At 52.4% G+C, this 25,896-nt stretch overlaps 1 long non-coding RNA gene across 3 annotated transcripts in view; it reads left to right on the forward strand.

Annotated features, from left to right (window-relative positions):
- Positions 1–25,896, forward strand: part of LOC121023155 (uncharacterized) — a 122,921-nt gene that overhangs the window by 38,750 nt on the left and 58,275 nt on the right. The window contains exons 1-4 of one of the 3 annotated variants that reach the window (XR_005787259.1): positions 15,898–18,726; positions 19,312–19,459; positions 19,929–19,984; positions 21,145–21,190. This is a non-coding gene — a long non-coding RNA (uncharacterized LOC121023155). Of the gene's footprint in view, positions 1–11,822; positions 11,981–15,897; positions 18,727–19,074; positions 19,460–19,928; positions 19,985–21,144; positions 21,191–25,896 lie in introns of those variants that run through there. The other 2 variants (XR_005787257.1, XR_005787260.1) reach the window with 2 other exon arrangements.

Below are 25,896 nucleotides of genomic sequence, written 5' to 3' on the forward strand. Positions count from 1 at the left end.
CTGTGCGGTTCCTTTTTGCAGACTCCTTGTACAGCATCACGTCTTCCTTTGCCGTTGTCCAAAACAGATTTCCGTTTCTAAGACTGTAATTCAACCTACGCGAATGTATATGTAGTGCGGGATATTCTCGTGTGGTCATCAGCGCATTTCTAGAATATTTCTTAGAGTGGCTGCCTCTGCAGAGGCCGGTCTTCCGATGTTAATGGTGACCCTCATCGGCTCTGGGTCCAGAGGCTGGCATCTGCAGTGTTCATCCATCCGCAGGATCTAGGAGGTGCGTCCTCTGTGGGCGCGGCATCCCCCTGGGTCCTGCGTTCCTGGCAGTGGGGTGAGAGGTGGAGTGAGCCTGGGGGCCAGCCTCCGTCGCAGCCTCTGGGCTGCGTTGGAGAAAGCATGGTGGAAGGTGCTCGTGCTTCGGCGTCCGCTCTCGTTAGGGTTTCTCTGGGCTTCGGATGGGTCAGCCAGGCCTGGGGGGCCCGTCCCCGGCCCCTTACCTCTGGAGCCACGGGATCTGTCCACGAACAGTGCACATACAGGGTCAGCAGGGCCTTCCTGGGGCACCCGGCTGCAGCATGCAACGGAAGGGCGTCTCCAACTCCCCTGCTCTCGGAAAGCGTCTCAGATACGGATGTGCTGGGCCGGGGTCGGCAGCCTCTTCACCGAGCATCCAGGGGCCCCAAGAGCGAGCAGGGGAGGTGAGAGGACGGGAGAGGGGAAGCGAGGAAATGGTACAGGACAAAGAAAGAAGATCCAGAGGGCTGAGACAGGGAGGAAGATAAAAAGAGAGACCGCTGGTGGGGGGGTTACTACTGTTGGCCGTGGCAGTGGCCTCTCACCAGGGGTCGGCACCTCCCAGGCTGGACTCAACCCCGTGCGTTTTTGGATGGTAAATGTTAGGCAGAACGTGAATGGGGAACCGGGAGGGAGCCTGCTGATCTGGGGCGCGCTGGGGACCAGCGCCCAGCAAGGACCGAGGTCGCTTCGAACGTAAGCTGTGAGCAGGCGGACACGGGGAACTGGCGGTTCGCTCCCGTGTCCCGTGCGCAGGGGAACAGCATGCCACGTGTCACAGGCGTGCGATCAACACGTGTGGAACGTGTTCTCTTCTGCGCAGAGCTAGGTGAGTGTGCAGTGTGCTACTGTGCAGGGCTCCCTGTGCTCTGGTGGCTCCAGAGGAGAGGAGTCCCCACAGTTGGGGGTTGCCTTTGGCTGCCAGACAGTCCTCCCCAGCGCCAGTACCCACCCGGGGCGGCCGGGAGGAGCGGCCATGGGGACAGAGCAGCCCCGGGGCTCTCTGCTGACGGCCGTCCTGGCCAGCACCCCGTCCCGCACTTCCTGCACCTCGTGGAGAGGAATGGCGGACGAGAGCGCAAAGTGACCTCAGCAGACGGTCGCGTGACCGGGTGTCTGCCGGAGCCACCAGTGTGCAAGGACACAGACGAACGGAGGCCTCCGCCTCTGGAATCGTGAGAAAGACCCCGAGTGCGTCTGGAGGCCACACGGCCTCGCTGCGGTGTCCCGGGGGAGCGTGCGTCGGGTCCGCGGGGACCTGGCCTCGCGTGGGACAGATGGAGGCGGGGCGTGGATTTCTGAAATGATGGCACCAATCCCCGCGCCATCCTGTGAGGTAGGTGGGAGCAAGCCCTTCTGGGGGTCCGTCTGCCCTCGGAGAAGCAGAGCCCTGCCCCGTGCTGGCTGTGGCGGGTCACCGCTCCTCTGCTGCACGGGGTGGGAGCCCTGGGGGATGCGGCCAGGTCCGGGAGCTGGGGGCTCCCCCCAGAGCAACCCTGAGCCGTGTTTCTGCTCTTTCTTGCCACATAGGGCTGCGGTAGGAGCTTCTGGCTAGAGCTGGGCAGGAGTCTCGGGGTGTCTCAGACGCAGGGTAGGTTCCTACCCCTGGGGTTCTGTCCGTGTCTCCAGAGCAGGCCAAGAAACTTTCAAATGATGTGGTCGGGCTATTTGGTCTGGGTTTGGGATTTCCAAAAGGCTTGATTCGCCGTATAAAGTCCAATCAATGAAAACTCATATTGAAACAGGCAGCTTACTTGGCATTAACAAGTCAAATGGTTTGGAAAGCCACGGTACATCTCCCTACTGCGTGCATTCAACTTAATGACATGTTTTGAACACTTTCTACGTTCAGGGATGGCCGTGTACAGATGTGCGGTTTGTGCACTGCACAAAGGTTCTTGGCTTGGCCAAGGGTGCGAGGTGTGGGAGATGGAATGTGAATGGGCACTGAAATCCAGATTGTGATTTCTCACAGGATATGCTAGGGGGCTTCGTTCACCTGAAAAGAGGGGCGTCTTTTTCTTTGCACAAGGGCATTGTTCTACAGAGCTGTCATATAGGCTCGTAGGCCCCCTAAAGGCTTGGCGGGCCCTGGCTCTTTTCCCCAGGCTGTGCTAAGGTGTTGGGGATACAACAATGAGGAAGATGGAGCCCCTTCCCTCCAACTAGCATACAGACTTCTAGAAAGATCTAGGCACTTTAAACCAGCAATTGCGATCCTGCCACTTTTCTTTCCCATCATATTCCTTTCTGGTTTTTTGGAATGGTAGCCTCCAGTCCCAGACCAAATAGCCTGACCACGTCATTTGAAAGTTTCTTGGCCTGCTCTGGAGACACGGACAGAACCCCAGGGGTAGGAACTTACCCTGCATCTGAGACACCCTGAGACTCCTGCCCAGCTTTAGCCAGAATGTTAGTAGCCTCAGAAAGGCAAAAGTGCTTAGAGGAAGCCCCACAATCTGTATGGGGAAACTTGGCCCTCATTTACTGTTCATAGGAATGTTCCATGCAAGCCCAGCTGAGAGACTGAGGTAGGGGCCCTTTCTTTTTTTTTTTTTTAATAAAAATTTTTTTTTTAACAAAAATTTTTTTTGATGTTTATTTATTTTTATTTTTGAGAGACAGAGATAGAACACCAGCAGGGGAGGGGTAGAGAGAGAGAGAGAGAGAGGGAGACACAGAATCCGAAGCAGGCTCCAGGCGCTGAGCTGTCAGCACAGAGCCCGACGCGGGGCTCGAACCCACGAACCGCGAGATTGTGACCTGGGCCGAAGTCGGACGCTTAACCGACTGAGCCACCCAGGCACCCGCAGGGGCGCTTTCTAAAACACATTGGTCCTATGACAGTTGAAGAGCAGACCCCACATTTCCCAGGGCTTGGGGGCCTGACTCCCCGAGGCAACTGCCAGGGACACTGGAGTTGCTGGGTTGGCGAGACCCTGAGGCAAAATCCGCAGCTAAGCTGATGAGCCAGGCTAGGCCTCCCCAAGTCAACTCCATCCCAGTGAGACCTGCTTAGTGTATGCTGTGTAGACCTTCTCGAGAGAACAGAAATCCAAACCCGACACCTGATGGTTGGGGCATCCAGAGAAGCCAAACACAGCAAATGCCATCATCCCAGAGACTTGTCCCCCCGTGATGTGAGAGTCATCCCTAACAGGAGCCGGGGAGGCGGATGCCACAGCCCCGGAGCTTGTCATGGGAAACGTCTTCACAGTGAGGGTGCGTGTCCCTGGCGGCTCCCGGCCTGGGATGGAGCCCCGACAGCAGAACTTGGCCAAACAAGGGCGTGTCGTGGGCGTGTATGTCTGGGTCGGGGAGCCGGCTGCTGAGGGCCCAGGGTCGCTTCTCTGTGGGCCTCCACCCCACAGATGTGGCGGCCAGAGCCGGACGTCTCTGGGTTGGCATCCCCAGTCCTGGCACCTGCTTGCCCAGGCAGCTGCAGAAGGTCAGGGTGGGCACCAGCCAGGCCGGGAACGGCCTCGGGGAGGAGTCGCAGCGCCGTCCCAAGACCTCAGGGCAGAGTGGCTGGGTCAAGCCATGTGCGGCATAGCCTGGGGACAAGCCACTGGTGAGGAGTCACCTCCTGAGGCCCTGAGGGGCTGTAGGGGACCCCCCCCCCCGACCCACCTCCCGGGGATGCAGGGCCTGGGTCGCAGGCCCATGGGTCTCCTCAGCTGTCGCCTTCCATAGCCCCTCTCAAAGAAAGCAGGAAAGGAAGCCCACCCTTCATTTAATCTGCACGACCTTGGTGAGGGGGAGACTCCATCATCGTCCCATTTTGTGGATGAAGAAGCTGGCTCAGAGGAGAAGTAACCCATCCTGGGTCCAACGGCCAACCCGGGCAGACCCCGTGCTCCCCTCCCACTCCCCACCCCCCACCCCCCGGGGGAGCAGGCGGTGAACTCAGAGGGCCAGGACCGAAATTGTTTGTTTGTTTTTTTAAAGATTTTTTTTTTCCTGTTTATTTTTCAGGGAGAGAGAGACAGAGAGGGAGAGCGTGAGTGGGGGGGGGGGGGGTGGTGCAGAGAGAGAGCGGAGACAGAGGATCCTAAGCGGATGACGTGCTGACAACAGAGAGCCCTGCGTGGGGCTCAAACCCACGAGTCGTGAGATCATGACCTGAGCTGACGTCCGACGCCCAGCCGACTGGGCACCCTCGAAATCTTTTAATGAGGAGTGAGGCAGAGCTGGGCCCCCGCCTGGTGTGGGTGCTGTAGGGGCCGGGCGCAGGGGAGGGGGTCGTGACACGAGGCTTTGGCTACTCCTGTTGGGACTGTTTCTCGCCCTGTTCCCTGGGCCACAGGAAGGTGGAGAATGAACTAACACCACTCCCTCCTCACTCCTCCACGAAGCCACCTGACCCTCTGGCTACCGCTCGCCCCCCGTGAGCTCCTGTAAATTGTGGTGGCCCCTCTTTTCTGCCTCCCACGCCAGAGACTGAGTGACCCCGGTGCCCCTTCTTTGGACAGGGTCAGCGATCTCTGGACCCGCCAGGCCCTGGGGCGGCCCCCGGGCCTCTTAGGAGCCCACCTGCGTGTGTTGGGAGGTGTGGCGCGGGGGACCGGGCACTGAGGGCGCAGGGCAGTGAGGTCTATGCCCAGGAGAGCCCCCGTCTTGCCCCAAGGAGCTGACTCATTCAGTCGTCAGCAAGATGCAGTCCCATGAGAGTAAAACGCAGACTTCGGTGAATGATATCTGGAGCTCTTAACTCTTTTAGTTCTTTCCAGACCCATCTGGGGGTGTCTGACATTTTCCATCGCCTCACCCTGCTGGCATCACGGGGTGGGCGGTGCGAGCGTGGAGGGGTTACCCGGAAAAGCGTAACATTTCCAGCTACTTCCCAAGGGTCCGTGCTGTATTTTTGTGGACACCTTTCTTCCCGCCTACTGTGAATCCGTAATTTCCTTTCGGGTAATTCTCCGTCGCCACCCTACGTGCTCCACTCCCTCCCCACCCCCACGTTCTGGCATAAACCCACACCCTGAGGAGTGCAGCTCTCCATGTGAGAAGGCCATCCTTGGGAATTCTGAGAGAGATCTGGTTCTTTTTTTTTTATTTTTTTTAAATTGAAGAGAGAGTGAGTGCAGGTGGAGAAGGGGCAGAGACAGAGGGTCCCAAGTAGGTTCCACGCTCAGCACAGAGCCGGATGCGGTTCAATCTCGTGAACCGTGAGATCATGCCCTGAGCCCAAATCAAGAGTCGGAAGCTTAACTGACTGAGCCACCCAGACGCCTCTTGGAGGGATCAAGTTCTTAAAACAGCCCGGTGTTTGCGAATCAGAAGTGCTGTCCGGCTATCGGTGCAGCCAGAGGTAGACGAAGCCTACCCGAGAGCCAGAAGGCTGAGAACTTGGATCTGGAAGGCACGGGGTCGGGGTCGGGGACAGATCCTGCCATTGGTACCCGTAAGGGAGGGAGGCACCGGCAGCCCCAGGGGCCACCGTTCATCACCGTCTTCATAAATGGCTCGCGTCCGCTCTGATGGTCATCAGAGAGGTAACGTTTTGAGGAGGAGGAGACTTTGGACTTGAAAGTGAGCCGGTGGGAGCCTAGGGGGCCGGGAAGTACAGGAACAGCCACGTCATCACAATACAACGTTGTCCCAGAGGCACAATGTCAGATGAGAGGCCGTGCAGGCAGTGAGCGCGAGGGGATTTCAGGAAGAGGAGAGGTCACCCTTCTCCGGCCCCGGAGGGTGACGGCAGGGAGGCAGAGCCACAGTGGGTTTTGAGGAGGGGGTGGAGTGGGCAGATGAGGGGGAGAGAAATGTCCAGGTGGGGTTATGATGTGTGCAAAGGGCCGAGAGCGCGGATGGTCACAGCCCTACCGGGGACAGCCGCGAGGTCTTCTCCGATGGCGGCAAGGCCTCGGTTGCAGAAGGGATGCCTGGCACGGTGGTGTGGACTGGTTGGGGGCGTCCTCAAGGCCTGGCTGGAGACCAGGGTCAGTGGGTGTCGAAGGAGGCTCACTGGGGAGGAGGCCAGTCTACAGGGGGAGGCGCTCCTGGGATTAGGCCCAAGTCCACGCTGTGCCCGGCAGGGGGGCTGGCAGTGTGTGTCACAGGGAGGAGGTCTCAGCCAGGAGACATCCTGGAGGGGAGGCTCCAGGCCTTCTGGCTGTGGGAGGCGGTGGGCTGGAAGCTGATCAGGCAGCAAGAGGCATGAGGCCGGAGGGGAGCCACCTGAAGGGCTTCAGGGTGGTGGTGTCCTGTAGGAGGCAGGTGCCGGGTGCCTGGAGGACAACAGAACGGTCAGGGACGTCGGTGGTTATTCAGAGGCCACTGGGCAGAGGTGACCCTGCCCGAGGTGAGCACCTGTGAGGTGGCTTCTCTGGGAGAGGAAGGCACCCTGCAAACAAAGCAGGAGCAGCCTGGGGAAGCCCGTGGTGGGAGGTCACTTCAGTCGCCCAAAAAACTGCTTGAGAGTTGCAGTGGTCCCATGCACGGCTCTGACCGTGCCACGGGCTGGTGATTTCTCATTGCTCTGTGACTTTGGTTTCGGTTTTGTGATGAGTGCTCATGAACCCCAGCACAGCGAAACCCCAAAACCCTCTGGAAGCAGCGGAAGGGAAAACAGAAATCCGAAGAACCAGCTTTCTTTCCATCCGGAGGGCCAAATACTGAGGGTCGTAGACTGACCTTGACCTTGGGTTGTCTTCCCCCACCCAGCCTCCCCGACGCCTGCACCTGGGCCTCCCCGGCATCTGGGAGGGAGCCACATCTGGGTGAAGATTTTCCGCGCAGCTCTGGTAATGCACATTTCTGTGATCACAGACTTTTTAACGAGCGCCCTGCAATGGTCAGTTTTCGGGGTGCACCCCCTGGCCACGGTTGCGTTTCTGGGCTGGTGATTCAAGATGACTGGGCGGGTGGGGGAGGATGATATGATGTCGTCTTTTTTTTTTTTTTTTGGTGTGAGCTCTCTTCCAACTAAATGAACAGGCTACCTTCAAAAATGCTGCTGTGGGAGAAACGCACGCACGTGTTTTTGCTCCGAGCACCACGGGTTGTCCGGCATCCCCACCACCACGTTCATGCACTCCGCGGTCCCCCCTGCAGCCCCCACCCCCTAATTGTGAGAACAGGGAGCAGCATTAGCTGCTGTGGACTCACCACCCTTCTTTCACTGAGGGCTTCCAACCGCCAGCAGAGATCAATAAATTAAGACACAGAAAATGACGTTTGGCTTTGTGTGGGCTCTGTTGTCAGAGATCTGCTGGGGTTGAATGGAGATTCTGTTTCCTTCTCCGACTCTTAAACGCTCAGGCTGCTTCTGGCTTTCCTGTCGGTGCCTCCTCTCACCCAGACCGTTCTGACACTTTGACTTACCGATCAACTTACTATTTTTTTTTAACCCACGGTTTTTAAAAAGTTGAGCGCATGTGCGCACACACTTGTAGGGAAAGAAAAACCTGCTACCCAACAAGCCATGTGTCAGAACCGACTAAGCTCTGAGGCTTGCCCTCCAAGAGTGAGGGCTGGGATGAAAATTCTCCGTGTAGCCGATTAACACAGATCGAACTTTTTTTTCTAAGTATATTTATTTATTTTGAGGGAGAGAGAGAGAGAGAGAAAGCAAGTGAGGGGGGCGCAGAGAGAGGGAGAGAGAGAGAATCCCAAGCAGGCTCTGCACTGACAGTGGGGTTTGAACTCACGAACCATAAGATCGTGACCTGAGCCAAAACCAAGTCAGACACTGAGCTGACTGAGCCATCCAGGTGCCTTCACAGATTGAACTTTTAATAGTTTGCAGCCCTGCCTGCTGTAAATACTTTTTTGTCTCAGAGGATGAATACCTCCTATCGTTCTGCAAGACAGTATGTCCATTTCAGAGAAGGTGTGGCTTTGGAAAGGCATTTGTGTGTCTCCAGTACTGGAGGGATCAGTGGGACTTTCCCGTCCCCAGCCTTTGTCCTTGCCTTTTTATCCACCTGGATGGTCACTAAATGCCCAGTGCAGGAGAACAGAACGTCTCTGAGGTTGTCCTGGGCATAAGTTCTGAGACTATTGTTAATACAATCCTGGCTGAGGGAAGAAGTTTCTTCTGGTGGAATTTCTGATTTAAGATAAGGTCGTGGAGGGGCACTTGGGTGGCTCAGTCGGTTGAGCGTCCGACTTCAGCTCAGGTCATGATCTCGCAGTTTGTGGGTTCAAGCCCCACGTCGGGCTCTGTGCCGACAGCTCAGAGCCCGGAGCCTGCTTCAGATTCTGTGTCTCCCTCTCTCTCTGCCTCTCCTTCACTCACACTCTGCCTCTCTCTCTCTCAAAGATAAATAACATTAAAAAAAAAAAGAGAAGATAAGGCCATGGAGACTGAAGTTAGCAGTGTGGTGTGGATACTACACGGCCACCCTTACTTCTCTATAGGAACCTTGGTTTTTGCTTCTGGGTCTCAGGATTTGCTCAACTCGGGCCACATGCCATGAGGGGCCTGGAGGAGATCTCTGGAGGAGGTCCTGCCTGGGATAAGCTGACGAGTTTACAGAGAGGTCACTGATCCCTGCTGGGTATTGCGCCGCATTTGCTTGGAGGAAAAGGTACACACTTACCAGATAATGAATGATTCATACCCACCATTCAGCCCAACTCCAGAAAGTTCCTGGGACCTTGAGAACACATTTGCTGAGCATTCACAACATGGGCCAGGGATTGCTCCGTCCGTGGTGGACAAGGCCATGGCTTAGCTTTCTGGGCCTATTATCTCGGGCAAGTGGGCAGATACGTTTTGCAAAGGTCCAGATGGTAAATATTTCTTGCTTTGAGGGCCCCGTGTCTTTGTCACAGCTACTCAACTTGGTTGTAGCGTGAAAGTAGCCAGAGTTGAATGGCATGGATGTGTTCCAATAAAACTTTATTTACAAAACAGGCGCTGGCCAGATTGAGTCCACTGGTTTACCGTCCAGATTTTTCTTCTGAGCTTTTGAAGGGCAGAAGCCAGTCCTTATTTATGTTTGCCTGTCTAGTGTCAAGCATGGGCCCTGATTCCTGGTATGTGCTGAGTAACACTCCGTGAGGCCTTCCAAGGAGAAGGTATCTTTATGATTCACACCATGAGCTGCATTGGAGTCATGACAGCAGAATGTTTAAATTAAAGGGCCCTAGTATATCACACACCCACCCACCCACATACATAGAAATATGCAGGTGTCTTACAACTAAACTCACAGACATATGGGCAGTTTATATTCCAGTTCTATTGCCCTTTCAACTGTCTCCCTTCCTTCTTCTTCTTTTTTTCTCCTTTCCTTTTCTCATCTCCTTCCCTAAAGGTTTACTAAACATTTTCTATGTGCCAGACACTATGCTAGGCTGATAATGTAACATCTAAACGTAACAGCCAAGACATAACATTTGCCTTCAAGGAGTTTACAGTCCAGTAGCTGAACCCAAAAGAAAGGAAAAAGAAGAAAAAAAGGAGATAAACGAATAACGAAGTGGAAAACACACATAAAATAGGAAACATCGACACAACTAAAAGATTATTTGGAAAGCATAATAAAACTGATTGAAAAAATAAAGCCCTAGCAAGACTGAACAAGGGGGTGGGGGAGAAAGAACAGGTAAACATCATTAATGTTAGGCATGTTAAGGAGACATCACAACAGAGCCCACCTTCAGTAAAATGCCATTACGTTTGAAAATTCAGATACATGGTAAATTCCTATAAAACACAGTTTACGAAATGGACATAAGGAAAATATGAATCTTAACCAGTCTAATAACTGTTAAACAGATCGAATCCATAATTTAAAACTTTTCCACAAGGAAAGGAAAGGCTTGGAGGTAATACACGCACCAGTATACAAGCACAAGGATGCTCATAGCAGCACTATGTGTACTAGCCCTAAACTGGGAACAGCCCAAATGTCCATCGAGATGGAACAGATGAGGAGAAAACAGAGCCATGAGACGTGGGCCCCTTCGCCCTGAAGTAATGAGCACTACTGATGTGTTCTGTTGTGTCAGGAAGTGTTTTCATGGGAGAGGGCCTTCTTGAATGGAGGCTTGAGAAAGAAAGAGAGAAAGATCTCTGCTGTGGATCTCTTGGGAGGGGTGAGGAGGGAACAGGGTAGGCAGAGACACTTGAGTGGGAGATAAGGCCATGTTTGGGAAAGGACAGGCCTTCAGTGTAGCTGGAGATTAGGAACAAGAGGGGCCCAGGGCAGGATGAGGCTGGATATGATTCCCAATGGGCCAGAGAGAGCCATTGAAGGTACAAGCTGGGGGAGAATGTGGCCAAAACTTCCTGTTTTAGAGGGATACTTCGGTGGCTTTGCTGAGGTTGGATGAAGAAATTAAGCCCAGAGGAAGGCTGGAGGGATGTGTGAGTTCAGACGAGAGAGGTGCTGAAGCCTGGGGAGACAGTGCCATTGTGGTGGGGGTGGAGAGGAGAGGGTCGAAACAAAATCACAAAAGGTGGAATCTATAGGACCTGGATGGTGAGTAAATTCAGGTTGCTGGTTTGGGTGGCCAGGTGGATGGGGGTCCTATTCTCTGGGGAGGGAATGGGGGGAAAGGTGAACAGTTGGTTGTGGGGCATGTTGAGATGAGAATCCATTGTCCAGTAGAAATCTGGGCATCTGGTTTGGGGCTCAGAGGAGAAATTCATGCTAGAGGCATGAGCCATGGAAAGCAGCAGGTGATTGGAATCATGGAGCAGAAGAGGAGCTCTCTTGCAGAAAGAGGTTGGGTGGAGGGAGAAACCCCTGGAAAGCACCAGCATTTGTGACAGTCGTGGGCCATGGTGGGAAGGTTCCTAATGGAGAGCAAGCAGAGACCCTACCGTTGAGGCCGTCTGCATATGCTGGCATAGTAGTGAGTCACCCTGGCCAAGGAGGGGCCCCAGGGGGAGGAGAGCCCTGGATTAGGGAGCCCATTAACAGAAGGAAACAGAAGCCCTTAGATTAGATTCAGAGTGTTTCTCCCTTCCAGCTGTGACTCCTGGTCTGGGTCAACACTGGGCCTCTCCAGGCCTCTTGTTCCCTTGAGCATGAAAGAAACAGGGCCACAGTGTCTCTGAATCGGGTACAACCTCTGACACACAGCAGTTAATCTGCACGCTGCTCCCAGCTGACTCTTCCGTCACAGAGGGGCCGCGGGCTCTTTTGTTTCTAATAAATATCTCAGCCGGTGTAGTTTCTGGCCCGGGGCTCGGTCCCAAGGCCTCTGGCTTGCGCTGACCTGACATCCTGTGTCTGAAGGGGACAGCTGGCCTCGTGTGGGTGCTGGCCGCGGCCTGGCTGGGTCCCGTGGGGGCTCTAGCCTCTACCTCCACACCCTTCCTTGGGGAGAAGGGGAAGAGGTGGATTTGGGGATGGGGTCCAAACAGGCCGTGCCCTGGGGACCCCGAGCAGGGGAGCTCCCACCAGTTCCCGCAGGTACGCTTTGTGTCCAGGGATGGAAACGCAACTGATTTTCCTTTGAGCTTGGCTGAAGTGTGGGCTTACTAGGACATTTCATAACGGCAGGAAAACGAAATTACAAAAGCTGTGAAGCACATCTCTCTCTCTCTCTCTCTCTCTCCCGGTGAGGATGACGAAGAGGAGACTGGCAGAGGACAGGATGCGCACCGTACAAGAAGCTGTGTGCAAAGATCTTCCTCCTGCCCTCGCTCGCGCCGTGGCCCCCAAGCAGGAGACAAGCTGGACACGCACAGGGGTCAGAGCACGTTCTCAGGGCCACCTTCCAGGTTTGGTGTTTTCCGTGAAAGATCCTTGGGCTCCACGCCTATATCCCCGTGTAGGGAAGTGATCACATTCGACTTTTTGAGGGTTCAGAAGGAACCGAACTTACAGATGGTGAAGAGAAAATGTAGCTGCAGAGATAGGAGTAATGTTCTGGATTCCAGCTCCCAAGCCAGCCGCCCCTGTCCTGGGCCTTGGGACTTGGGGGTGGAGCAGGACGCAGGCCTGGTGTCCTTGGGTCCCTGGGTGGTAATCAGCCTGCAGAAATGGCTCCCCGGGACTAGGGGCTGGCGAGCAAGCAGGGGACTTTGTGAGTCTGTGAGACATGACGCCGACTAGGCCTCCTCGTGCCCTGAAAGACATGGGAGACAGTCACCTCCATCCCCGGTGAGTCAGCAAGCCCTCTGTGGTCTGCATCCCAGATGGTGCCACCAAGAAGCACCCAGGACCCTGGTGGGGGAGCTGGCTGTGGGTCTTTTCACATGAGGTCCTGGACGAGTGTGTCCCATGATGCACAGAGCATGAAGATGGGGAAGCAGAAGGCGGAGCCGCCCAGCTAGGTGCCCCCCCACCCCCACCCCTGGAGGACGCTTCCCCACAAGGAGTCTGGTGGCCCTGAAGAGGGAAGAGGAGAAAGGCCAGAGCCAGCTGGCTGGGAGAGAAGGAGAGCGCGGGGGGGGGGGGGGGGGGTGCAAATCCCAGGGCAGGCGGGCTCCCAGGTGGGCAGAAAGCCTAGGCGGCCCCACAGTGGGACTCAGAATCCAGGAACAGGATGCGAGAAAGGACAGCGGTCATGAAGGCCTCTTCCCTGAGAAGGAACAATGGTCATTCTTCCATTGAAGGCTGACATTCCGTGAGAGAGGAAAGGCCTCCCGGTGGAGGGGGGCGGGGGAGAGCTGAAGGAAAGGAGCGGAAAGGGAAGGGAGGGGGCCCCAGACGCTTGTGCTGACCCGGGGCCAGCACGAGGCCTTTGGAGCCCACTCGGAATTTGATATGTCCCCGTCTCCAGTACCGAGCAGACAGGCCAGCTCACGTGGATGGCTTCACCTAAGTGTGACGTTACAGCTTCCCAAGGCGCCACTGACTCAGCCCCTGCCCCTGCCCCGTGGCCTCCCAGGACCCCGAGCGGGCAGGCTGGGATGAAACTGCCCCAGGAGGGGGGGGCAAGGGTCTCATGTGCTCTGTTGGGCGGTTCTGTGAGACTTACCATCTCTACACACGGGAAGAAGGATTTCCCAGAAAAAATAAAGGAAGCCGGCCAATATAATCAAGGCACACAAACCCCTCCTCTTTCCAAATATGTGCCTATCTCCAAAACAATCAAAACTGCCCCATTAAATAACACTTGTTCGGTACAAAGGAAGTAGAGCATGATGGGATTGCACGCCGGTTCCAAGTAAAACATTCCTGATTGTTAGGCACGCAACAATGAGCAGAAAAGCTGAATGGCAGTCGCACGTGAGGACTGCTGTGCTCGGAGCCCTTCAGAGCCCTTGAGTGCCCAGTGCCGGGGTCACTCGGTGGCTCTCTCACGGTCAGTTCCTGGGCAGAGGCTGCCCTGGGCTGAGGAGGGCCGGAGCCCGGACGGGGCTTCACGGACAGGGCCCAACCTGACTGGCAGCCTGCACCCCTGCCTGCTTCCCACATGCAGCGCCTTGGGCCTGTCCAGCCACCTTGCCTCTGGTCTGGCCCTCGGTCCCCTCAGTGTGAGGTAGGCCAAGGCCACGATCTGGCAAAGAGCGGGGAGATGGTAGGCAAGGCCCGAAGGCAGCCGAAAGGAGGGGGCAGCCTTGGTTCTCACCAAAAGAAGGGTTTGGGGGCCTCAGCGACAGCTCGTGTGTTCGGGGCTGAATGGTGTCCCCACTCAATTCATATGTGAAAGCCCCAACCCCCAATGGGACTGTATTTGGAGACAGGCCCTTTATGGAGGCAGTTAGGGTGAAATAGGGTCATTAGGGTGGGGCCCTGACCTGCTAGGATTAGTGTGCCTGTAAGAAGAGACACCCCTCTCACTTGCCCCTTCCCACAGTCCAGATGTGAGGACACAGAGAAAAGGCGGCCATCTGCAAGCCAAGAGGAGAGCTCTTACCAGGAACCCCATGGGCCAGCCTCTTGATCTTGGGCCTCCAACCTCCAGAAAGAAATGTCTCTCGTTTAAGCCACACAGTCTGTGGTAATCTGCTTGAGCAAATTAAGACACCATCCAACGATAAATTGGGAAGACGAAGGGACCCGGAAGTCACCTTTGGGCTTAAGGCCAGTGTGACCCCATCGTGGGCAACGTCCCAGGCGGCCCCGTGAACCTTGAGGCAGGTGGTAAACAGCAGGGAGAGATAAATTCTTAATAAATGGAGTCCCATTTTGATGCAAATGCGCCTGCTAATAAAGTAGGAAGGAGCAAGAACCACAGAATATTTATGACAGAAGCAGGACTGTTTGGAAACAGACGTTTTATTAGGTTCCCGTGAGGCACCAGCCGCTCTTTTAACATTTCTATTTCGGGGCCTTATGTAGAAAGCAGTCGCTCTATAAATAGCAGGGCAAACAAAGTTAAGGAGGGCTGTTATCATGCAGGGAGGCTGGGGTCTGGAGCCCGGGAAACCATGAGGCTCTGTCCCCGGTCTCGAGGGCTTCTCAGACTAGACCACGTCTCCCGTGGTCATCTCCCTTCTGGGTGACCTTTTAGCTCTTTCAAACTCTTCTTAATATTTTGATTATTATTCTTATATTATTTTAAATGTGTATTTATTTTTGAGAGTCAGAGCATGAGCAGGGGAGGAGCAGAGAGAGAGGGAGACACAGAATCTGAAGCAGGCTCCAGGCTCCGAGCTGTCAGCACAGAGCCCGATGCGGGGCTCAAACTCACGAACCATGAGATTATGAGTTGAAGTCGGACGCTCAACTGACTGAGCCACCCAGGCGACTCTCAGACTCTTCTTTTGGTAATACCTCCACGCCTGCCTCTGGGTTCCTTCTTTTCTTCTTCTTTCTCTCTAATCTTTAAGATGTTTCTCTTTACTTTGTAGTTACTTAAAATTTATTTTGAGAGAGAGAGAGAGAGAAAGCATGAGCAGGGAAGGGGCAGAGAGAGAGAGGGAGGGAGAGAGAGAATCCCAAGCAGACTCCTCACTGTCAGCGCAGAGCCTGACGTGGAGCTTGAACCCATGAGCCGCTAGGTCTTGAACTGAGCCAAAGTTGGATGCTTAACCAACAGAGCCATCCAGGCGCCCCCACTTTGTATTTTGAAAGAAATTCTTAGAAAAGAATTTTTCTTTTCCTCAGAAAAGTTGCAAGAATAGTACAAGGAACATCTATATACCTTTCATACAGATTTCTCTCTCTCTCTCTCTTTGAATACATATTATTCGCATTTTATTTTGCTGAACTGTTTGGGATTGTGTTGCAGACAATATGGCTGTTCACCCTGAAATACTCCAGCAAATATCTCCCAAGAGGGCCTCGCTCTTATATAACCATGACACGATGATCTCATCCAATGCTATGATCTAACATGAAGTCGATATTCACATGTCACCAAGGAAGGTCCCGATAATGTTTTTATAACACTCCCCACCCTCCTTCCACAATCCAGTTCCGACTCGTTCACTGCATTTACTTGTCCCGATTCTTACGTCTCCTTGAACCTACAAAGATTCTGTCGCTTTTCTTTGGATGTCACAGCATCAATATCTGGAAAGGGAAGCAGAATGATTAGAAAAGGAATGGGGGATTGACTAGAAGGATGAGCCCTGGGGCTCCTGGATGGCCTGGTCAGTTAACGCTCTGACTCTTAATTTCGGCTCAGGTCATGATCTCAAGGTTCGTGAGATCAAGCCCTGCACTGGGATCTGCGTTGACAATGTAGACACTGCTTGGGATTCTCTCTCTCTCTCTCTCTCTCTCTCTCTCTCTCTCTGCCTCTCCCCAGCTCTCGAATTTTCTCTCTCTCTCTTTCTGTCTCAAAAATAAATAAACATTTTTAAAAAATAGAGGGATGCACCCTTACACCATGATGGGAGAAGCCTGGGGAGTGAGGTTCTGGTGGGGACATTGGTGGGGATCAGAGGACAGTGCTGAGTGAGAACCAGACAGCCGAGTGGGGAGATGTCTAGAGAGGGCTGTTCCCTGGTGGAGCGTTGGTTCTGAGGTCTCTGCAGGCAAGCGGGGCAGGTGCTGGGGGAGGAGGCATTACAAAGCAGGAGAGAACAAAGGCCAAGTCGCTCCCAAGGGGACACAGTGGCCTATGTCTGTCCCCACTGCACCTAGAGGAGAAGCCAGTGGCCTGTACCCACACCTGGCCCGGACGTGGAGGTGGCCCAGCACAGTGGTGGCGACTTCCCCTTTGCCCTGATCTCCTGCACGTTTCTCCCTTGGCCTGCCCACCCATTTTTCCTCCCTGCAGACTGCCCTCTCCTCCCATGAAAGTGAGTCTGACAAGCGAGGGACACATGGTCGTGCTTGTCAGCGGACGGGCTTCCTCCCAGGGCTGACTCTCCACGCCACGCTGTCCTTTTCACGCTTTCCTCCCCTCATCTCATTGCTTGTTCTCTGGCTTCTCTTCCCTGTGAGAGTGGGAGCCCTTCCTGGGAGGACAGGGCCCAGTCCATCCTGTTTATGTCTGTACCTCCGGGATCCGGCCTAGCACCCGGCACCAAGTGCACACGTGGGACAGTGGATAAACGAACGGGTGAACTTGTGGCTCTGCTGTTCTAGAAACCATCTCAAGTAGCTTTGGTGACAACGTGTATTTTTCGGCGCTCGCTGCGAGGAATAAATAGCTTTGTAGATGGACCGTAGTGGATTAGACCTGCCAGCCATTTTCAGTGGTGACTTTGTCCTGAGATGGAACTGTTGGAATGAGGAGGGCCGGATTCAATTCCAAGATTCAGAAAATAGTATCACCGTGGCTTAAACCAGATAGGAGTTTATTTCTGTCTCACATAAACTGAGCCCGGGGGGAAGCGATCCGCGGAATCCTTAGGGCCCCGCCTTCCCCGACCCTCCACTTGGCCCTTGCTTGGCCCTTGACTCTCTTTCTCCTGGTCCAAGATGGCAGCACCCGCGTTTCAGGCGGCAGGCAGAAAGAGGGGGAAAAGCAGAGAACAAAACAAAAATGCAGCCACAGGACACTTCTGCTTACATTCCGTTATCTAGAACTTCTATGGCTGCAGAAGAGGCTGGGATGTAACCTCTATTCTGGGCGGCCATGTGCCCGCCCAGGTAGAGAGTCTCCAAAGATGGTTTTGTCAGGCCACCAGCAATCTTTGCCACAGTTGCGTTTGGGGAGAGGTCGCGTGTCTTCCTTCTCACTCCCTCTTTCACGTGCAGGCTGGGAACCAAGTGGAAGGTCTCAGGCCCCGTGCTCCTGTGCGGGGTCATCGTTAGCTTTTCCTAGGAGCCGGGCAAGCTGGCCGCAGCGTGCTGTGATTGGGTTGTCTGTGTTGAATGGCCCGAGGTTGTCCACAAGGCAAATATCGAATTGCAGGGAGTAGGCTGCACTTCAATGCACTGGGCCAAAAAACCTAAGAAACACACAAACCAAAAAGCCACCCTAAACCCAGGGGAAATCTGTCAGGGCTTAGAGGCAGCGGTGAGCAGGGAGGAAGGCAGTATGAGTTCATGGTGGGGCCACGGTTTTGCTGCGTCGTGATTGAAAGAGCATTTACTATAGGGTGGGAATTTTAAATCTCTTTTTAAAAGCATGAGTCTCCGGGGAGTGTGTCGGAGGCGGGAACCGCTCCCCGGAGAGCAGTTTTGTAACTACTTGTAGCTGAGTTTATTTTGTTTTACTGAAGTATGCCAGGCTGGACATTTCCTCCTGTTCTCATGCTTCTGGACTCAAGAATGCAGAGAGCACGCTGGCCTCCGGAAAGCATCATCAGCAGGATGTGAACCAGGGGCTCCCCCTTCGTGTCCAAAGGGCGAATCACCTTGCTCCTGAGCCGTCGGTGTGGGTGCGGACTGGGGGCGTCGGGGAGAAGCAGGAGCTACCGGTAATGGAAGTGTGATGGGCTGGCGTCTCAGCCAAAGTACACTTGAACGTGAACTGCTGGTGTTTATTCAAGTCGACTTCCTCACGTCCTATGTCCTGAGGGCCTGGGCCATCCCCGTTACTGCCATTGCTGCTATGGTGCAGGATCCAGCGCGCTCAAGGTGTGTGCCTCTGGGCTGGGCTGATGCCCAGGGCCGGGCTTCCTTTCTGGAGCTGCGTCAGTTTCCCTCTCAGCCCTCACACTCCTTGGCGGCCCAGAGCGACAAAGGCAGGAGTGCGTGCAGTGTAAGTCAATCAACGAAGCGAACAAAATCCAGAGAAACAGCACCTGCCCTCGACTGAGCGCATGCTGTGTTCTAGGTCCTGAATGCCCGAGATCTCAGCACCTCCTCAAGGCGGGGATCGTCTTCTCTCACTTCGGGGGTCAGGAGAACAGGGTCGTACCAGTTGGGTGATGTGCCTCCGGGTCTGTGTGTGATGGGGTTTGGGGGTCAGGTGGGATCCTCAAGCTGGGGAGCAGCCTAGCCCCATGAATGCTGCCAAGGGGCATCTCTGTGGGAGAGAGGAGGCACTCTCCCTCTCTCGCGTGGGGAGCTCTGTGGGCTGTGGGGCGGAGCGACCTCCCACGTGGCAGCACCTGTTCCCTCCACAAACCGGCCGGCACCGCCTTCCTGCCCTTGGGAGCAGACACTGCGGTTGACAAAGGTCGTCCGGCTTATCCAGCCTCTGTTTTCCTGTGATATTGATGTTTATGCCAAGGTAACACCCGCACCTTAGTTAGCTTTGGGGCAGAAGGAAGAATTTCCCTCTGTGGGGTATAAGATCTCCTTTCCTGAACTTTCCCTTTAGTGTCCGTACCCGCAGCTGAACCCTTAGCCATTTCGGTCTGTTGGTTTCCACACGTTTACTGGTTTATCAAGCTCTGGAGAGATGGCTTCGTGTATTTAAAATCCTCTGCCCGGATGGGCGCCTGGGTGGCTCAGTCGGTTGAGCGTCTGACCTCGGCTCAGGTAATGATCTCGTGGTTCATGAGTTTGAGCCCCATATAGGGCTTTGTGCTGACAGCTCAGAGCCTGGAGTCTGTTTGGGATTCTGTGTCTCCTGCTCTCTGCCCCTCCCCCACTTGTTCTCTGTCTCTCTCTCTCTCTCTCCCCAAAATAAATAAACGTGAAAAAAATAAAAATAAAATAAAATCCTCTGCCTGGTATAGCAGAGAATGACAAATTCTCAAAGACTGATCGATAGATTTAATAATAAAAAAAAGTTACTTCCTCACCTCTGTGTCTTCTGCAAAGCCGCGTTTTAATTCCATTAATAATTTAGTTTTTTTTCTCCTACGTCTAGTGGGAGAGAGACCTCAAAGTGTTTAGGCTTTATTGTTCTGCTGAGCTATTCATGGGCCCATGTATTTCCTACCGCATAAACCCAGACTGGACTTCGTGGACGGTGATTATACTAAACCAAGACCACAGCGACCCCACCTTACTCCCAGGTACGGCCCAGGGAATTCTATTCCATTAAGTCATTATTTTTACATCCCCATACATAAAATAGTTGGCAGTTTCTATACCGAGGAAATCTTTGTTTCAGGGCCTTCCCACATTCCTTCCAGGGGATTTCCTGCATTTCTAAGGCACTTACTCTGTGCTATGGGCAGTATTGAAAATGTGTATATCATGATCCCTGCCCTCAAGGAGTTTACAGTCCAGTTGGGAGTCAAGACAAAAAATAATAGAGAACCACAAAGACGGTATAGTACCAAGACCTAAATTTTAAACTGCAGGTTGGATCCATTGGCGGGTGGGTTGTAAAATGAGTTTAAGCGGTCGCAGTCGGTATTAAAAACCGGAAATAGCAAAAATAGGAAGGATTAACATGCGTAGGATATAGTAAGCTTAAGAACTTTTCGGTAAAGGTTTGGTTCTGTTTTATATATAAATAAAATCGATTTCTTACCCTAGGTTATGGTCAAATATGTGTGGATGTTTCTGACAAGCTATGTGTGAGACGAGTGGAGGTAAGCCTGTGAAGGAATGCCACATGAGAAGGCATTCGTGACTTCTGTTCAAGTTATGGACTCTTGAGAACCCTTAGAACACGATTGGAAATCGCTCTAGAAACCATGCATATGCCGGGCGTTTTGCACATCTCAGTGGCTCATGGACTTTGCAGCCCTTGGTTGCAAGACCTTGGTTGGAGCCCTTTGATCTGGAGATTAAAGCCAGGAGGGAGAGAGAGGAGAAAGGCTGGAGAGCTGGGCTACATTTCCCAGGAGAGAAGATCATTCATCACTCACTTGGGAAGTCAACGAAGGCTTCCAAGGAGGAGAAGCTCATAATCCAATTCATGTTTTAGGAAGACTGTTGTAGGCATTAGGGGCTAGAGGTCCAACTCAGAGGGTATTGTAATAATTATTTGAGAGCTAACAGAGGCAGATAGGTAGGAGGGCACAACTGTGAGAAGTTTTTTAGGATAAAAAAAAGTCATTGGACTTGGTATTTCTTTGGATATGGAGGCAGTGAGGGGGAAGGAGGAGTCTGGGGTGGCCTCCTGGTTTCTATCTTTGAGCAGACAGCGTTGCTAATCACTGAGTCAGGACTAAATATAGAAAGGAAAGTAAGTTTGGGGAGGGGCATGAGTTTAATTCTGTAGTGAAGGGACATACGCAAGTATATCCAGGGACCTGATATAATCTCCCAACATTCTCTCTATGAAACTAAAGAGCAAAAGCCAAGGAGGGCCAGGTTGGGGTGGGATTGGGGTCCGGCAGAGCTGGAAGAGGAGGGATTCAGATTTTGTTTGGGTACGTGTGTTCTTTGGTGGAACAGTTTGGTAATCCTGGGGCAGCAGGAGTGTCCCAAAGACTCTGAAAGCCCCGATGACAATGGAAATAGCAGGCAAGGTGCATTGGCTGAACTGGAGTAACCCAGAGTAGCAGCCTGGGTTTGGAAGTACAGGGCAAGGGGCTGGTCCGGCCCAGTAGGGAAGAAGGCCCAGCAGGCGCTGGCCAGGGTGTGTGTGTGTGTGTGTGTGTGTGGCAATGTCTAGCTCCATCTGGAACTAAAGCTGGTGAGTCTGCCCAGCCCATTCCATAGCATCTATGGGGAAGAGGGGCTCTGCCAGGTCCCACTGATCCTGCCGGTGGGAAACATACCAGGATCCCCCTGTCTCTTCCAGGCCCAGGAGTCGGATCCAACTGTGTTTGTGGCTGGTACAGAGGAAGGTGAGACGTATGCAGGAATTTCACGCTCTTTCACTCTTGATAGGTGCTGCTAGGAATCTGGGTTAGAGTCAAATTTGTGTTGGATGCTCTGGGTGAACTCCTTAACTATTTGTTTGTGGTACTGCTAAATATTTCCAGATGTCAGCACCACACATATGCCACGATGCTGTGATTAAAGCGCTCAGTGCTGAAACTCTTTTTTTTTTTTTTTTAATAAGAAAAATGCATAAGGAGAAATTAAATCTCCCTTTCTGCCTGGAACCCACCATACAGATCCTGCATTATTTACCAACCACAAGAGTTTTTCCTTGGCTGGTACATGTGTCTCTCCTAGTGTTTTTTCCAGCTGCTCATACAGACTTTGGCAAAGTTACTCACTAGCTCCGAATACCAGGATTACCCCATTCTCGTTTAGCAGTTCAGGGATTTGGCACCTGGAGGAAAAGCAAAGGCGATTTCAGAATCCTACTAATTCCCCAAACGGAGCTAAGTGATAGTCCCAGCCTCACGGGGTTGTGTGAAGACGGAAGAGGGCATTGCGTGGTAAGTATCTACTACAGTGCCTGGTACCCCCCGTGGTCTCAGGCAAGGCCAGTTCTTTTCCTGAGGAGGGTCACGTGATACCCGACCAACAGATTTTCACATCGGCTGGGGCGGGGACATTGGAGCGTCTGGTGTGGGTTTATCTGTAGTGGAGACATTGATCGACAATCTTGGGAGTGTTATGCAAGAAAAGAAACAGGCAGAAAGAACAGTAGTTCTGGAGCTGAAAGTTTGAATCTCAGACTTCTCTCTTCCTCCCTCGGTGACCTTAGGCAAGGCACTCACAGTTGACCCTTGAACAGCGCAAGGGTTAGGGGCACTGACCCTCTCGCAGTTGAATATCTGTGTATAATTTTTGACTGCCCCCCAGACTTACTACTAATAGCCTACTGTTGACCGGAAGTCTTACAGATGACACAGACAGTCGATTAGCACATATTTTGTATATGATATGTATTATGTACTGTATTCGTTTTTAAAAAAATTTTTTATTATTTACTTTGACAGAGAGAGACAGACAGAACGAGCCGGGTAGGGGCAGAGAGAGAGGGAGAGAGAGAGAATCCCAAGCTGGCTCTGCACCATTAACGTGGAGCCCGATGCGGAGCTCGAACCCACGTACTGTAAGATCATGACCAGAGCTGAGATCAAGAGTTGGACACATAACTGACTGAGCCACCCAGGCACCCCTGCATACTGTTACAATAAAGTAAGCTAGAGAAAAGAAAATGCTATTAAGAAAATCATAAGGAAGAGAAAATACATTTCTAGTTCGGCAGTATAGGAAATCCACGCGTAAGTGGACTCCACATTTCAAACCCTTGTTGTTCAGGGTCAACTGCAGGTTTACTGAGGTTCAGTGTCTTCATTTGAGATGGGAACAATGCCCTTCTCAGAGCGCTGTGGGGAAAACAAATAAGAAGTCTGGCTAATGGGAACTTATGGAGCAACAAATATGACCTCTCTTATTTCTTGCAGCAAAGTTGTCACAAGAGCGTCACATTCTCAAATGTCTTCTTTGGTGTTACACAGGGGTTTTACCGTGGGTGCTGATGATTTATTCATTCATTCATCTAACAAATATTTACTGAGTCCCTGCTATGTTCTACATGCTGGGGATCCCGCAGGCAACAAACAAAAGCTCTTGCCCTTATTCATGGCATATTCTAGCGACAGGAGACAGACTGCAAACATATGGTAGGCACAAGCTACCTGTACAGGTGATTAATGACAGATTCATTGGGGAGATTCCAGACCTGACTTAACCAAACTTAGGGATCCAGTGACATGGGAAATCCATGGTCTCTATGCCTACTGAGGCTTTTCCTGGTTAGGATGACTTTGTTGTGCCCACACTTGGGGATCCTCTAGTCCTGTATGTCTTGTTTGGTCCTTGTCTGCACAGGCTCAGTGGCTCTGTGGGTCCCCACCCTTAGCTTGCTTCCTTTCCAGGTGACGGATATCCCTGGAGCTTTACAGGAACACCCAGCTTCGCTTGAGAAATAACCCAGGAGACCAAATAGTGCTTCTGGCCGTACAGAGGACGTTCCAAAGAGTTCCGATTCTTTATCTCAGACCGAGGCATCTCCTTCATGTTTCACTCCGTCATCCCTCAAACTTGCCAGATGCTCTCACACTGTGGTGTTTTTGTTAATGAGGTTCCTGCAGGCTGGCATCTCTTAAATCCCCACCCACTAAATCCTATCCATTCATCCTGGTTCGGCCCAGATAATCCCTCTGTGGCAGAGAATGTGAGCTACTCTGCAAGATCCATTCTCTTCTGATTCTGGTGGTCATAGACACCCTGAGCTTGAGCTGGACTCATGGCAAAAAGTGAAACATTCCGAGCCATCCCTAAAGCTAAGCGCAGCTGTGTGACTCAGAACTGGCTCCTTCCGCCCTTCTTGCTGGCAGGAACGTGAACTTGGTGTCAGGATTTGGTATCTTGGCAGAGCAACAAGACGGAAGGTGCCTGGGTTCTCAACATGGTGCAGCTGTCCCATCAGTCCTGGGTAATTGGCGTCCAAGCGATAATCTGAGGGATAATGAAAGTTTCCTCCCTCCCTCCCTTCCTCCCTCCCTCCCTCCCTCTCTCTCACTGTCTTTCTCAAGCTATTGTTATTTTGGTTTCCATTGGAGATTCCAAAAACTGATATCCTAAAAACTCCTCCTGTGCTGTGAAGTCCCCCCAACCTGCCTCTACCTATATATCCCCAAAGTGTGCAATTTTACCTCAGTTAGTGTTGTCCTCTGGCCATTTGGGAACCCAGCAATTTGTATGAGCTTCTAGCCCTTGACGACGCAAGCCCTTGTAGAGCAGGAACCTGTCTTATTAAATGTGTACCCCCTGTAACAACGAGCACAATGCTTTGCTTTTATTCTTCATGTATTTAATGAATGTCTGCTCCTTGACTTTTTTGGTGAATGAAGAATGATTCCCTGCCTCTCCTGGACTAAAAATACTCTCCCTTTCTAAAGCATCTTTGCCCGGTAGAAATACAAGGCAAGCCTCATATGTAATTTTGAATTTTTTAGTTGCCACATTTACAAATAATGCAAAAGGAAACTGGTGAAATTAATTTTAGGTGTTTGTTTCATTGAGCCCTACATACTCAAATGTTGTCATTTTTGTAAGTAATCGATACAAAAATTATTACTGAGAATGTTTTACATTCTTTTTCTCATACTAAGTCTTTGCAATCTGGTATGTGTATTTTACACTTTTAGCTCATCTCAATTCAAACCAGCCACCGTTCAAGTGCTCAGTGGCCACCAGTGGTGAGTGGCTATTGTACCAGGCAGCAGAGCTCTAGGGGACCCCGAGCCAGCCCTGAAAGAGTGGGGAGGATTTGGATGGGCTGGAAGGGCATGGAGGAAATGCTGTGAGGCAGAAACAAGGAGTCTTTTTCTAGACGTTTCATGGAACTTGTTTGGCACAGGGCTCTGCAATATACGGGGTACTCCAGTGACTCTTAGGAACTGTTGAGTGACTTTGATGTAGAAAGATTCATGTGGGAAGAGACAGAACCACTGACAAAACTAAAGAAGAAATGGAATCAGGAGAGAAGGGTGTCTGAGCAGAGCTCTGGAGGTCATTGAAGCCAAACTCAGGGCATATCTAATGATATAATGAATGAAGACACAGCCTTGGCTGAGAGACATGGTGTGGGGTTGGGTTTTTCACCGTTGCTGCCTAAGTGACCCTAGATGAGCCATTTCAACTCTCTGAGCCTCAGTTTCCTCAGGAAGCCCATCTGGAAGCAGCACTCTGGTGGGCACAGAGCAGTCTCTTCAAAGGAGCCAAATTCCCAATGGCATGATAAGGAGAAGCTCACTGGACCAGCTCACTCTGACAACTCTAGGGTCACTGGACAAGGCAGACTCCACGGATGCCCCAAAGGAAGGAGTTTTTCCTTGGGCTATTGAAGCAACGGGTGGTTTCCATCCAAGGAAGGACTGACTTTGCAAAAAGTGAAAACTCAGAGGTTGAACAAGGGAGGGGGCAGCCACCACAGAGTGGGGTGGGCACAGGCAGTTGTGGTACACGGAAGGCAGGAGAGAGACAATGCCTTTCTCTTTTCTCATGGAAGTCCGTTCATGGAGCTCTGGGGTCTACCAGGGATTCTGAGTAGATGGGGCACTAAATGCCTCTGCAACCCAGACTGGGCTATACAAGGGAGAAATGGGGAATCATGACTGTCATATGGATCACTTGAGGGGGAATCAGGAAAAGTCCCCAAGAACCCCTTTAAAGTCTCAGCTTTCCAGTATCTCAGACTCAAGTGCTATTTTGGCCAAAACGTATTCAGGTAATGGCTACAGTTTTCTACATAACTTTCCATACTGGTCATAAAGGACTTAGACCATTCCCACCAAGGGCATTGTGGGAGACGGCTGTGCTAAGGGCTGATTTGGAGTTGCTTTCAGGAAGGGAAACAGGTCCAATGTCCCAAAGCTCAAGGTTCCAATCACCAGAACATATGGATGTCCAGGGAACAATGGGACTTGCGGTCAAGGTGGTGGTCTGGGAAATTTGAGTGCTGGATACACCAGAGAATCTTAGAAACTTATGACTTCATACTTGGGAAGCTGCCAGTGTTTCTGGAAATGGCTGTGCTTTGGGGTGAGAGCAGCTGAGGAAATAAAAGCGTTAGGTCCAGGAC

Source organism: Herpailurus yagouaroundi, unplaced genomic scaffold (genome assembly GCF_014898765.1).
Source record: "Herpailurus yagouaroundi ecotype Mexico unplaced genomic scaffold, PumYag 530, whole genome shotgun sequence".
NCBI lineage: Eukaryota > Metazoa > Chordata > Mammalia > Carnivora > Felidae > Herpailurus > Herpailurus yagouaroundi.